Genomic DNA, 13,604 nt, shown 5'->3' with positions numbered 1-13,604 from the left:
AGCCAGAGCTCAAAGCATGACTTTGGAGCGAACTATGAAAGTCACTCCTATTGTTACTTGGAAGTAAGTTCTATGAAAGCTAATGGCACTTACTCATGTGTAAACATAGGAGGTAAATGTATGAGTAAACACATATTTGTGAGTAAACATGTGACATTAGTTTCCATAGTCCTATGGAACCTAATGCCACAAAGGCTGCAATCCTTTGCATCCTTCCTTAGGAGTGAGACGCACTAAACATAGGGAGACTTACTTTGCGGCGGGATGAAAAGGATCAGGCTATGAATGCAGCAAACTCCATACATGAATGAATCAGATTTATTTGCCAGTATGACAGGACATAACAAATTATGCAAAGCAAAGTCAGATCATATAGAATAAAACAATTATCATGTGTGACACTCCTGAGGAGGAGAGGAATGTGCCAGCCAGGAATGTATGCTTTATCCCAGTTGGGCATCTCGCCCAACAAAATGAATGCCTCTGGTCCTAGGCTAAGCTAGGCCAAGTGAAAAAAGAAAGAAAAGGCATTCTTGTCAACCCTAATATCTCTTTTATTGCTATTAACAACAGAGTAACACAAGCAGAACACAGAGTTGAGGTATTCAATTGCAAAATACAGTAGTGATGTGAATTCCGGTACGTCCTTGGGTCCGCTTTTTAGCCAATCAAACAGACTCAATGGGAATCAATTAGAGGCAATTTTATTGCACTGCAGTTGCAACAGGTAATCAGAGGGCTTTACGCTCTCAAACTGAATACAAATTGGTTATAGGTGCATCTTACATTTATACAAACAATCTGAATGATGCTGATACCCTAGACATAGTATACGTGGCAACAAAATGGTGGACTAAGTATCTAGTACACATGCGAATGATGTTCATCTGGTGATCATTCCTTATTTGGTTACATCCTGTTTTCTTAACTGTCAGCAAAAGAACAATGAGAATCCTGTGAGAACCAAGTTCCATAGATACATTTTAGTGGAGAGAGATAATGACGTTGATCATGTGAGGCCGTGATGGCTCTGAGCTGAGCTGGGGTTACTTTAAGTCAAACTGAGGTTTTCTAAGTAAAATGGAGTTACTTTGGTTTTCTAAAACACATCAGTAGCAAGTAAGCACATTGAACAAAAATGCCTCAGAATAAAATGCTGTCTCCCCAAGGGCCTACTAAACAGCTTTCTAGTTTGACTTCTGCTCTAGATGTTTCCAATCCACATTAGCTCCATGTCTCAGGTCCTTTCCTTTTGCCTCAACACACTGCTTTTTCAGGCCTTAGTTTCACTTTCCCTCCTCGCAATTCAAAACAAGAAGTCAAGTGTTGATGATCTCATGCTCAGTCTTGTTTTGAATGTGAGTGAAGGCCTTATGCAAAGTGCACAACAGGTGCTGTTCTCAGCAAAGACTGTCTCACAGTAGGATTGCACAAAATGGTTTTTCTTGCGTCAAAATGGCTCTGCTCAGGCCCTTCTGTCAATTTAAGCTCAAACACCCACCAAAATGGAGTGCTGTGTCCAAAGCACAATCTAGGGACATTAAAAATGTCTCTCCAAGTTGAATTTCAACAGCAAAGTTTGACACAATATGCAACTGCAATTTGTAAATGTTGCCAACATGTCAAATTTCTGCAAATTTGCTTGGCAGATAGTTTATCCTAATAAACTATCTAATAAACGGACAATAAGCTCCCTAAATACTGTAAACAGCCAACTAAAACAGTATGAAGATAGAAGGTCAGCAGGGGAAGGGGCACTTCCCAGTGTATTGCACAGAGTGCCACATGTATGACTATTTGCACCAACGATGTGGGGAAATGCAGTCGGGAGGTCCTGGAAACCAAATTTAGGCTGATAGGTAGCATTTTGAAGTCCAGGACCCCCAAGGTAGCATTCTCAGAAATGCTACCTGTTCCACGTGCAAGTACAGTGAGACAGGCAGAGCTGAGGGGTTTCAATGCATGGATGAGACGTTGGTGCCGGGAGGAGGGGTTTAGACTTGTTAGGCACTGGGACACATTTTGGGGCAAGCAAGGCCTGTACAAAAGGGACGAGCTGCGCTTGAATCAAGATGGAACCAGACTGCTGGCGCTTAAAATAAAAAAGGTTGCAGAGCAGCTTTTAGAATGACACCTGGGGAACAGCCGATGGGAGCTGGGCAGTATCCCATTTGGCAAAAGCCATCCATTAAAGTGTGAGGCTGCAAAGAATTCAGATAAAATAGAAGGGGACAGAGCAGAACCGCATAAAGAGCAGACGGGAGCCTGTGCCAGCAGGTCAAAGAGTCAAAAGAATAGCATACATCCGGGGAGAGATTCAGTGTATAGGTGCTTATATGCCAATGCCAGAAGCCTCCGAGCCAAGATGGGTGAGCTGGAGTGCTTGGTTGCTAATGCAGAAATAGATATAGTGGGCATAACAGAAACATGGTGGAACAGTGAGAACCGGTGGCATACTGTTATCCCTGGGTATAAACTCTATAGAAAGGACAGGGAGGGCACCTTGGAGGAGGGGTAGCACTGTATGTTAAAGAAGGGATAGAATCTAACAAGCTAGAAAACCTAGGTGGACTGGAGTCCTCCACAGAAACCCTGTGGGTGACTATACAAGGCCGGAAAGGGTACGTGCTACTGGGGACATGCTATTGCCCTCCAGATCAAAATGCCGACAGTGACTGGGAGTTGCAGGAGGAAATCAGGGAGGCGTCAAGGAGAGGCCGGGCTGTAATTATGGGTGATTTCTACTACCCACACATAGATTGGGTAAATTCACATTCAAGTCAGGACAAAGAGGTCAAATTTCTAGATACGCTAAATGACTGTGCCCTAGAACAGTTGGTCATGGAACCGACCAGAGAGAAGGCGAGCTTGGATCTAATTCTGAGTGACACCCAGGACCTGGTGCATAATGTCAGTGTCATCGACCCTTTAGGGAACAGTGACCACAGTGCCATCAAATTCAGCATACATGCGGGGAGAGAATCACCAAGGATGTCTAACACAGACATTTTGAATTTCAGAAGAGGAAACTTCTCCAAAATGAGGAGTATGGTGAAAAGAAAGCTGAGGAGGGAAATCAGGAGAGTCACTTTGCTCCAGAGTGCATGGAGTTAACTCAAAACCACAATACTAGAAGCCCAGTTAGATTGTATACCCAAAAGGAGGAAAGGTACCACTAAGTCCAGGAGGATGCCAGCATGGCTAACGGGTGCCGTCAAGGAAGCCATAAAAGGGAAGAAGACTTCCTTCCAAAATTGGAAGGCCTGTCCAAACGAAGAGAACAGAAAGGAACACAAACTCTGGCAAAAGAAATGCAAGGTGACAATAAGGAAGGCAAAAAGAGAGTTTGAAGAACATTTAGCCAAAAGTATCAAGGGGAATAACAAAAACTTCTTTAAGTACATCAGAAGCAGGAAACCTGCCAGGGAGGCAGTTGGGCCATTAGACCATGCGGGAGTGAAAGGGATTATTAAGGAGGATATGGAGGTTGCAGAGAAGCTGAATGAGTTCTTTGCATCTGTCTTCACGGCAGAGGATACTGAGCATATACCTGCTCCTGAACCAGGCTTTTTAGGGATAGAGGCTAGAGAGCTGAGTCAGATAGAAGTGACAAGGGATGATGTTCTAAACTGTCTGGAAAAACTGAAAGCTAACAAATCACCAGGGCCGGATGGCATCCATCCAAGAGTCCTCAAAGAACTCAAATGTGAAATTGCCGACCTGCTTGCTAAAATTTTTAACTTATCCCTGAAATCAGGCTGTGTACCAGAGGACTGGAGAGTAGCAAATGTAACACCAATTTTCAAAAAGGGATCCAGGGGCGATCCGGGAAATTACAGGCCAGTTAGCCTAACGTCCGTTCCAGGCAAATTGATGGAAAGCATCCTCAAGGATAAAATTGTAAAGCACCTAGAAGAACAGGCCCTGCTGGGAGTGAGCCAGCATGGCTTCCGCAAAGGTAAATCTTGCCTTACCAACCTTTTGGACTTCTTTGAGAGTGTGTGGATCAAGGTGATCCAGTTGACATAGTCTTCCTGGACTTCCAAAAAGCTTTTGACAAAGTTCCTCATCAAAGACTCCTGAGGAAACTTAGCTGTCATGGGATAAAGGGACAAGTACATGTGTGGATTGCTAACTGGTTGAAAGACAGAAAACAGAGGGTAGGTATAAATGGAGAGTTTTCACAATTGAGGGAAGTAAGAAGTGGGGTCCCCCAGGGATCTGTACTGGGACTGGTGCTTTTTAATTTATTCATAAATGATCTAGAAGCAGGGGTAAGCAGCGATGTGGCCAAATTTGCAGATGATACCAAACACTTCCGGGTAGTGAAATCCAAAATGGATTGCGAGCAGCTCCAAAAGGATCTCTCCAAACTGGATGAGTGGGAGACAAAATGGCAAATGCGGTACAATGTTAGCAAGTGTAAAGTGATGCACATTGGGACAAAAAACCCCAACTTCAAGTATATGCTGATGGGTAGGGGTGTGCAATTCGGGGATTCGGTTCGGGACCCAAACCGAATCACCCCTGTTCTGTTTTGTGCCCGAATATGGGCCACCCAAATCACCCTTGATTCAGTTCGGATTCGGATTTAATCCGAATCCAAATCGATTTGGGGGGTAAAAAGGGGGCCCAGGGGCAAAATTTTGGGGTGAGGTGGTAGTGCCCAATGGGTGGAGTCTACCATCCCAATTTCAGGGGAATTGGGCAAAGGGCTGATTTTTGGGGAATTTTTGAAATTTTAGTGACTTTGGGGCAGTTCGGGGGCATAGCATGGGATCTGGGCAAAAGGAGTGGGGTGGGGTGGTAGTGCCTAATGGGTGCAGGCTACCACCCCAATTTCAAGGGGGTTGGACAAAGGGCTGATTTTTGGTGAATTTCTGAAGTTTTAGTGACTTTGGGGCAGTTTGGGGGCAGAAAGTGGATCTGCCCCAAAAGAGTGGGGTGGGGTGGTAGTGCCTAATGGGTGGAGGCTACCACCCCAATTTCAGGGGGATTGGGCAGAGGCCTGATTTTTTGGGAATATTTGAAGTTTGGGTGTCTTTGGGGCAGATTGGGGGCAGAAAGTGGATCTGCCCCAAAGGAGTGGGGTGGGCTGGTAGATAGTGCCTAATGGGTGGAGGCTACCACCCATCCCCAATTTCAGAGTGATTGGGCAGAGGGGTGAATTTTGGTGAATTCTGTGGTTTGTCTTCATAAGGTGAAGTGTGCTAAATTGATTACTTCCTCATATTCATAGTAATTGAGAGTGTGAAAAAGTGAAAGTGGGGTCATGAGAGTTGTCTAATTGAAAAAAATCTCATTTGCTATGATAGAATGAGAATTCACACCTTTCTGACTCTTCTGGCTCTTCTGGCAGGGGCGGGACTTCCTTCCATCAGGGGCATAGCTATAATTGAGTGAAAGGGTTCAAAGAACACGGGCCCCCAGTTCCTGAGGGCCCTCCAGATCCATCCCTCCCTATTTTCTTAATTATCTCCCTCACTCTGGGGGGTTGCCAGAGAGAGGGATGAACACGCCCCCCCTGTCCCCTAGCTACACCCCTGCCTACCACATCAGTGATGTGATTGTATAACGTCTGAATGAGGCTGGAGTCCACTACCTTTTGAATGATGTAGTATTTTACGTGAGCTACCAAACCACTTTGTTTGTTTTAGCTGCTGCCAAGCTTAGGACGCCTCTGGTATCTGTAGAACATAAATGATGATAAACATAAGCTGTAGGCCTGAGATCTGAAATTTTGTTTTAGCATTTTGTATATTGTTAAATTATTTTACTGATACGAATTTTTCCCCCAGAAAAGCACCTTCACATGATTATATACGGTACATTGGTATTTTCTCCTCTATCCATGCACATCCTTGGAGGCAAAATGGCATCCATAAAACAGCCCACAGGTGAATGCGGTTTTGTCTTTTAAATATTTTTATCCCAGGTTTCTTCCAAGGAACTCAGGGTGACATACAAGGTTCTACCCATTTTATTCTCAGAACAGCCTTCAAAGTAAGTAAGGGCGAGACAGAGTGACTGACCCAAAGTCACCCAATGAGTTTCATGGTCCAGTGGAGATTTGAACCTGAGTTTGCCACGTCATAGTCTGAAAATAATAGGTCAGTGGAACAGCATGTGCCTTGCTTACATAAGGTCCCAGGCTCAATTCCTGGTATATTGAGTTATAACAGGTGCTGGGGAAGATATCTAGTACTGGAGATCATGGAGATAGACACCTACTCAATGTTGTCTCTCATTGGGGAGATATGAGGGAGATAAGAAGATCCAGATTTCCTTTCTCATAATTTGTTGTCCACCTCTGCTACTTTCCATGATTTCTTCAGAAGTGGACATTATAAAGGCTCTTTGTAGTAGGGCCTAATATATATATAATATAAATAAACATTCCAATATTATTCTCACCTAGCTGGGCCAGAATGTCAGCATATAACATAAAGAAATCAGAACTAAATGATGTGTTTAAGAATATACTGTATAAGTATTGCAAACTCCAGTGGGTAATTAAAGTGCAGTAACAGCTATATTTTGATGGTATGTTTAAATGGTATGCTGAGATTCTCGAGCAAAATGTAAAATCTTTTCACCTCAGATAGCAAAGAGGCCAAGGTTGACCTTCTTGGTGGTTAGTTGGCCCTGAGAAGGCACTCAGCTAGGGTTGCCAACTCTGACTGAAGCAATTGCTGAATATCCCCCGCCCTCCAAAAATTCTTTTTCACTATATCAAGCCATTAGGATTTCCAGGATTGCCTTCAAAAGGCACCTGGAGTTTGGTACTGGTCCCTGGAGCCTCCAGACCAATCGTGGAGGTCCTGCAACAGTATACTGGTTCTTTTGCTAGGGGTGTGCACAAAACCGGCTTGGCCTGTTTGGTTCAAATTTGAACCCAATTCTAACCAGGGTGTGTAGGATTGGTTTTGCTTTTGTTCTAACCTGCCTTGGTTCAGTTCGAATTCGAACCCAACTTGAACCGGTTCTAAAAGGTTCTACATAGGGTATAATGTAGGCCGTTATTCTCAAACCAGGCCGTTATTCTCTATGCAGAGCACCCAGGGGCATAAAAGTGGGAGAGTGGTAGGAATCCATGTGTGTCTACCACCCACCAAACCCCAAAGCAACCAGACACTTCTGTGATTATATTGATGAATTTCTGAAGATTTTTAAAATTTTTGCATTCTCCCCATAGGGAATAATGGGGATATGAGGATGCCCCAACTGCCCCCCTGTGGGATGCCTGGGAACCAAAGTGAGTTTGGGGGCAAGGAAGTTATGGGCACAACTCCCCCTGGGAACCTCAAGTCAGTGGGGTTCATTTTTAAAAATTTTTTTTAAAAAAGATGTTAACCTGTTTCAATGCAATGAATAGGAATTGCAGCTCCATTCATAAGAGTAGAACAGTGTGTGTGACCTTAATTGCTGTATGTATGTACAAATTCACAAATTTACAAATCTACACATGAAAAATATACACAGTGCTACACTGGCACAACTGCCTAGTGTTTGTGTGTGTGCACACAGCCCTCCAAGTGCTGCTGGCCAGGGTGATGTTCAGCATCATGGTTTATGCCAGTGGGTGTGTGTCACAGCACTAGTGGCCACACTGCGACATGGAAGAAAGAAGCTGAAGAAAGAAGCGGGGAGGATAGAGATGAGCAGAAGGTGACCAATGAGCCAGCGTGGTATAGTGGTTAGAGTGCTGGACTAGGACAGGGGAGACCCGAGTTCAGATCCCCATTCAGCCATGAAACTAGCTGGGTGCCTCTGGGCCAGTCACTTCTCTCTCAGCCTAACCTAATTCAAGGGTTGTTGTGAAAGAGAAACTCAAGTATGTAGTACACCGCTTTGGGCTCCTTGGAGGAGGAGCGGGATATAAATGTGATGATGATGATGATGATGATGATGATGATGATGATGATGACGACACCATGGGTCAACCGTGGGCCAATCACTCGCCGAGCTCAGCGTCCAGCTCGGGGTTCTTCCAACAGGGGGAGGTTGGCCCTTAAGGAAAGTCAGCTGCTCCACCAAGCCAGGGTCCAACCAAGACTGAGAGGGTGTTACCATGTTGCCAGCATGTGAAAACACCCGCTCACTCTGGACGCTGGTTGGTGGGCAGGAGAGGAGGTGTGCAGCAACCTCTGCTGGGTCCGACCAGACTTGGCAGTGGGTTGCCCAGAACTGCGTGCAATCCATCTCAGGTTCTTTCTCCACAGACTCCTCCAAGTACTGGGCAATGCATGGCACAGCACTAGTGGGTCTCATAGGCTGAGGCTCCCACAAATCAGGCAAGGCACACTCGCTTAAACCACTGGGCTGATTTAGTGGGAGGAACTGCCTGCTGCATTGGCACCTCTGCCTGGGATGCCATACTGCTGGACTGGGAAGAGGAAGGGGTGGGGGATGAAGGCCTGGAATTGGGGGTGGGGAGCCAAACAAAGAACCAGGCAGGACAGACCTCACCAGCACAGCAGAGGCCACACCAGAGAGCCAGACCCAAAGCCAGAGAAGCAGGAACAACAGCCACAGCTCTCACCTCAGCAAGGAGTGATTTTGCAAGCCCAGGAACTGCCTTTAAGTAGAAGTTGAATCTCCCTCCTTTGGGAGCCCCCACCCTTGCCCTCCCCCAGGACCAATAAGATGCCAGTTCTACAGGACTGGCAGCACTGCAGAGCCTACCAGAGAACCAGACACATCTGGCCAATCAGGGAAGCAGGAGCTCAGCATATCACAGCAAGCAACACAAATGTCACAAAATGGCCACCAGAACCTTAAATGGAGGTTCGAGCCTTCGAGCCTCTTCGAACCAGGCTCTGCTTTGTTTGAACGTGGACCAGCATTTCCAATTCAGTGCCCTGTTTGGTCCGAGTTTGAACATTCGAGCCAAACTGGTTCTAATTCGCACTGGTTCTAGTTCGCACATCCGTATATTTTGCTCCTGTCAACTCTTTGGTTCTTTTCTCCATATATCAACTCTATGATTATTGTTAGTAGACCAAAATTCCTTAGTAGACCATTCAGGATGCCTTTGAGTACCAGTTGCAGGGGAGAGGGCATGCCCTCAACTCCTGCTTGTAGCTTCCAGCGGCATCTGGTGGGCCACTGTGTGAAACAGGATGCTGGGCTAGATGGGTCTTGGGCCTGATCCAGCAGGGCTGTTCTTATGTTCTTAAGTTTCATAAAACATGATGGAGAATCCATTTTGCAGAGAACTCCAGCTCTATAGAATTAATCTGAAGTGCAAATGCCTGGTTACTTACTGAGGTGATCCAAATTCTTGACATTCCTGAGCAACTCAGCTTAGTGTTGATCTCAGGTCTTGTTCTGAAATGGGAAAACATTGTCTCTCTGCTCAGTTTCCATTGAGTTAGTGAATATTTGGCCACTGATAAAGAAATGGCAAGCAAGAACCATCCAGTACAAGCAGGACTCTCTAGTTAATCACTGTCTATTGTTTATCATCTTGTTGAACCCATTCTCATGACTACTCTTTCTCTTTTACCCGATCCCCCATTTGTTATCCCAAAGGTCAGGGGAAATCCACCCAAATAGGAGAGAAAGCCTGTTCATCTCATCAAAATATACCCAGCACAAACAGGCCATGGGCATATTTCCTCACTTTGAGGGGCTGTTTCTTCTCTAAGAGGGGCTTTAAAGAAAGGAGTGGAAAACCAACAATCCCCCTATAACCAGCAGAAACTTCTAGAACCTTCTTGCCAAGCCTAAGTGGCCTGTGTATATTTTAGTGCATGTGATAGACTATTTGAGTTAGGAATCCAAAAGTTGGATAAGAGCAGTTATTTTCAGAAGCTTTTACCTACTGTACTTATGCTGAACATCTTAACTAAATAATAATAATAAGGAGAAGGAGGAGAAGAAGGAGAAGGAATAGAAATGCCCAATGGAAGCAACATCAAGAATCTGAAAAAAAAAGAACGTTACAAATACTTGGGCATTCTCCAGGCTGATAACATCGCACACACTGAAGTTAAAAGAAAAATTGGAAGTGAATACATCAGGAGAGTTAGAAAAATCCTCAAGTCCAAACTCAATGGTGGGAATACCATACAAGCCATAAACACCTGGGCTATACCTTTTATTAGATACGCTACAGGAATAATAGACTGCACTCAGGCAGAGCTAGAGACACTAGATCGTAAGACCAGGAAAATCATGACCATCAATTATGCTCTGCACCCCCGCAGTGATGTAGATAGGCTATACCTCCCTCACAGCTCTGGTGGAAGAGGAATGCTGCAAGTCCATCAAACAGTAGAGGAGGAGAAAAGAGGCCTTGAAGACAGTGAAGAAGATTAACTTAAAATGGTCAGTAACGAGAAACTATTAAACACCAATGAAACAAAGCAGGCCTACAAGAAAGAACAAGTCAAGAACTGAGCAGAAAAATGGAAAAATAAGCCACTGCATGGTCAATATTTGCACAATATAACCGGAAGATCAAACATCACCAAGACCTGGCAGTGGCTTAAGAATGGCAACTTGAAGAAAGAAACAGAGGGTTTAATACTGGCTGCACAAGAACAGGCACTAAGAACAAATGCAATAAAAGCAAAAGTAGAAAATGCAACAACAAACTGCAAGTGCCACCTTTGTAAAGAAGCAGAACCTAATCAGCTGTTGTAAAAAGATCACACAGACTGACTACAAACAAAGGCATGACAAGGTAGCAGGGATGATACACTGGAACATCTACAAAAAATACAAGCTACCTGTAGCCAAAAATTGGTGGGACCATAAAATTGAAAAAGTTGAAGAAAATGAAGATGTAAAAATATTATGGGACTTCCGACTACAAACAGACAAACATCTGCCACACAATACACCAGACAGAACTGTAGTTGAGAAGAAAGAAAAACAAGTCAAAATAATCGACATAGCAATACCAGGGGATAGCTGAACAGAAGAAAAAGAAATAGAAAAAATCACAAAATACAAAGATCTACAAATTGAAATTGAAAGGCTGTGGTAGAAGAAGACCAAGATAATCCCAGTAGTAACTGACACCCTAGGTGCAATTCCAAAACACCTTGAAGAGCAGATCAACACCATAGGGGCCACAGAAATCACCACCAGCCAATTATAAAAAGCAACTTTACTGGAAACTGCTTATATTTTGCTGCGATATCTATAATAACAACAACATATTGACAATAAAATTCAGCCATCCCAGGTCCTTGGGAAGAACTCGATGTCTGGATAAAACAAACCAGTCTATAACACCTGTCTGACTGTGTAAACAAGAAATGATAATAAAATAATTTAATAATAATAAATATAAAAATTCCTCAGTTACATTCATAGTAGCCGGCGGGGGGGGGAGGGATTTTTCCACAGGATATCTTTAGCATGGTTGGGGTTATCAGGAAAATGCACCCTCAGGCATGGGGCTCAGAACTAGGCAGGTCAGATGGGTCACGTTCGGAGCACTACCATATTTATAGAGCTCTGGCTGGAACCCCTGATATTTAGATTAGAACCAGGTGTTTTCCTGTTCTTAAAAAGTAGCTCTCATTCCTTGAATGGAAGTTGTCATGTCACAAATTGAAAAGGACTGTTTTCAATCAATTCTTAACATTTGATTTACAGCGTTCTCACAAAAGTGATCAAACTGTGTCAGGGCTGTAGCACTTCAGAGTGAAGGTGGAGGTTCATAGGTGTTAAGAGTGTCAGGAAGAAGCTAGCCTAGTTGTCCAAACAGAGGGTGACAACTTTTTCACACTAGGGCCATTTCTTATTTTCTGGTACCTGTTCCTGATGAAATACTGCTCCTATCTTGTCTTTTGGGGAGGGGTTGGGGATGCCTTTTCAAAATGCATGCAAGTGTCCTGGAGTTCCTCAGGTCTCAGTCTTCCTGTAGGAATGTAGAAAAATGTGTTTGGCTGCAGAATGCCAGTGTACTGCCCCACCACCACCATCTTCTCCATCACCATCTATCCCAGTAAAGGCTGCTGCATGTTAGAGTGGCAACTATACTGGAACCAGGTTCATTGTGGAATTACGTATTCTGCTAAACATTTTTTAGTTTATAAAAAGAAAAAATGATTATGGTTAGTTTGCTACTATGCTCTGCTTAAGAAGACAGTGCAGGACTGCTGAGATGAAGTTAGAGGTGTTTATTTAAACAGACTAAAGTATGCATAGAACAGGCGTTTCTGATCTTGTGGCTAACACTCACACTCAGGACAACAAGAAAGTTCTTCCCAGACCCCTCTGGTGGTAGAAGCCCCTCCTGCAACTATTAACCCTAAACCCTGCAACTATTAACCCTAACCCCTGCTAACCGAACAAAGAGGCACCTTTTAAAAGTGGTGATTCTCTTATATTTAGCAGGGGGAGAGCAACTGGCCCAATCCATCCCCAGCACAGCATCCCTCCAGTGGCGGTTGCTGGTGTCTACCTTAAGTTTCTTTGTAGATCGTGAGCCCTTTGGGGTCAGGGGACCATCTTATTTATGTATTTATTTTTCTATGTAAACCGCTTTGAGAACTTTGGTTGAAGAGTGGTATATAAATATTTGTTGTTGCAGTGGTAGTTCCCACAGTTGTTAAATACACTTTACTATAGGGACCAGCAGAACCCACAGAAGCCATCCTTTCATGCTTCTTCCTTTTGACCAGGTTGAATCATGTTTAAAGAGACCTGTTTTCATCTTGCAGGGGTACCGTATTTTATGGACTATAAGACTCACTTTTTTCCTTGAAAAATATCCGCCAAAATTCAGGTGCGTCTTATATGTTTTAACAGTTTAATATGTTAAAACTCTGAAAAACTGGATTAAAATTAAGGTGCGTCTATATGTATGTGCCAGACACTCCTTATTGCGACATGTGAGTTTATGCCCTGCGACAAATCCAAGAATGAGGAGTGATTGACACACGCATATACATATATTTCATGACGTGAGGTAAGACAGTCTCCTTAGTTTTTGGATTATGGGGAAACCAGAAGGGGCAGCAAGGTATTCATAACTAAGTCAGAGTAGTGCTTTAAGACCCATCTGACCCTTGCAAGGAACGCCTCTCCCCACATTCCTTGCAAAGCTTGCAAGAAGGATGAGAAGTGGGGGCTGTTGATGACCTTCCCTCCTCCCTACCACCCTCACCACTTGTAAAGCTTGGAAAGGTCCGATTTAAAAGGGGGCTTGCCCCCACCAGGGTCATGGGGCAACGTGGCATTTTGTGCCTCAAGCACTGACATGAGCCATTATGAGCTCTGCTAGCTGCATTATCAGAACAGCCTGTTATGTACTGCTCTTCTCACATATTCAATACAAAGCAGGCACCCCACCACTGAACTGTGACCCATCTACCCCAGTTTGGCCTCCTCTGACTGACAGCCCCTCTCTGGAATCTCCGGCAGAGCGTTTGTAGAGCTCTGATTGGAACCGGAGACAGCAGCGATTACATTGGAGAACCTGGGCATGCATCTTGGGATAGCATCGACTCCACCACTGAGCTCCGACCTGTTCCCCAGATTTGCTGCTTCCCATTGGGCAACTGAACCCTGGTCTCCTGTTTAGCAGTGGGAATACTCACCACTATGCTAACGAGTAACAATAAACAACAACGTTATGACAA

This window comes from Hemicordylus capensis, chromosome 6, assembly GCF_027244095.1.
Source record: "Hemicordylus capensis ecotype Gifberg chromosome 6, rHemCap1.1.pri, whole genome shotgun sequence".
NCBI classification, from domain to species: Eukaryota; Metazoa; Chordata; class Lepidosauria; order Squamata; family Cordylidae; genus Hemicordylus; species Hemicordylus capensis.
The sequence above is the reverse complement of the archived record's forward strand: the minus strand, read 5'-3'. Positions refer to the sequence as shown.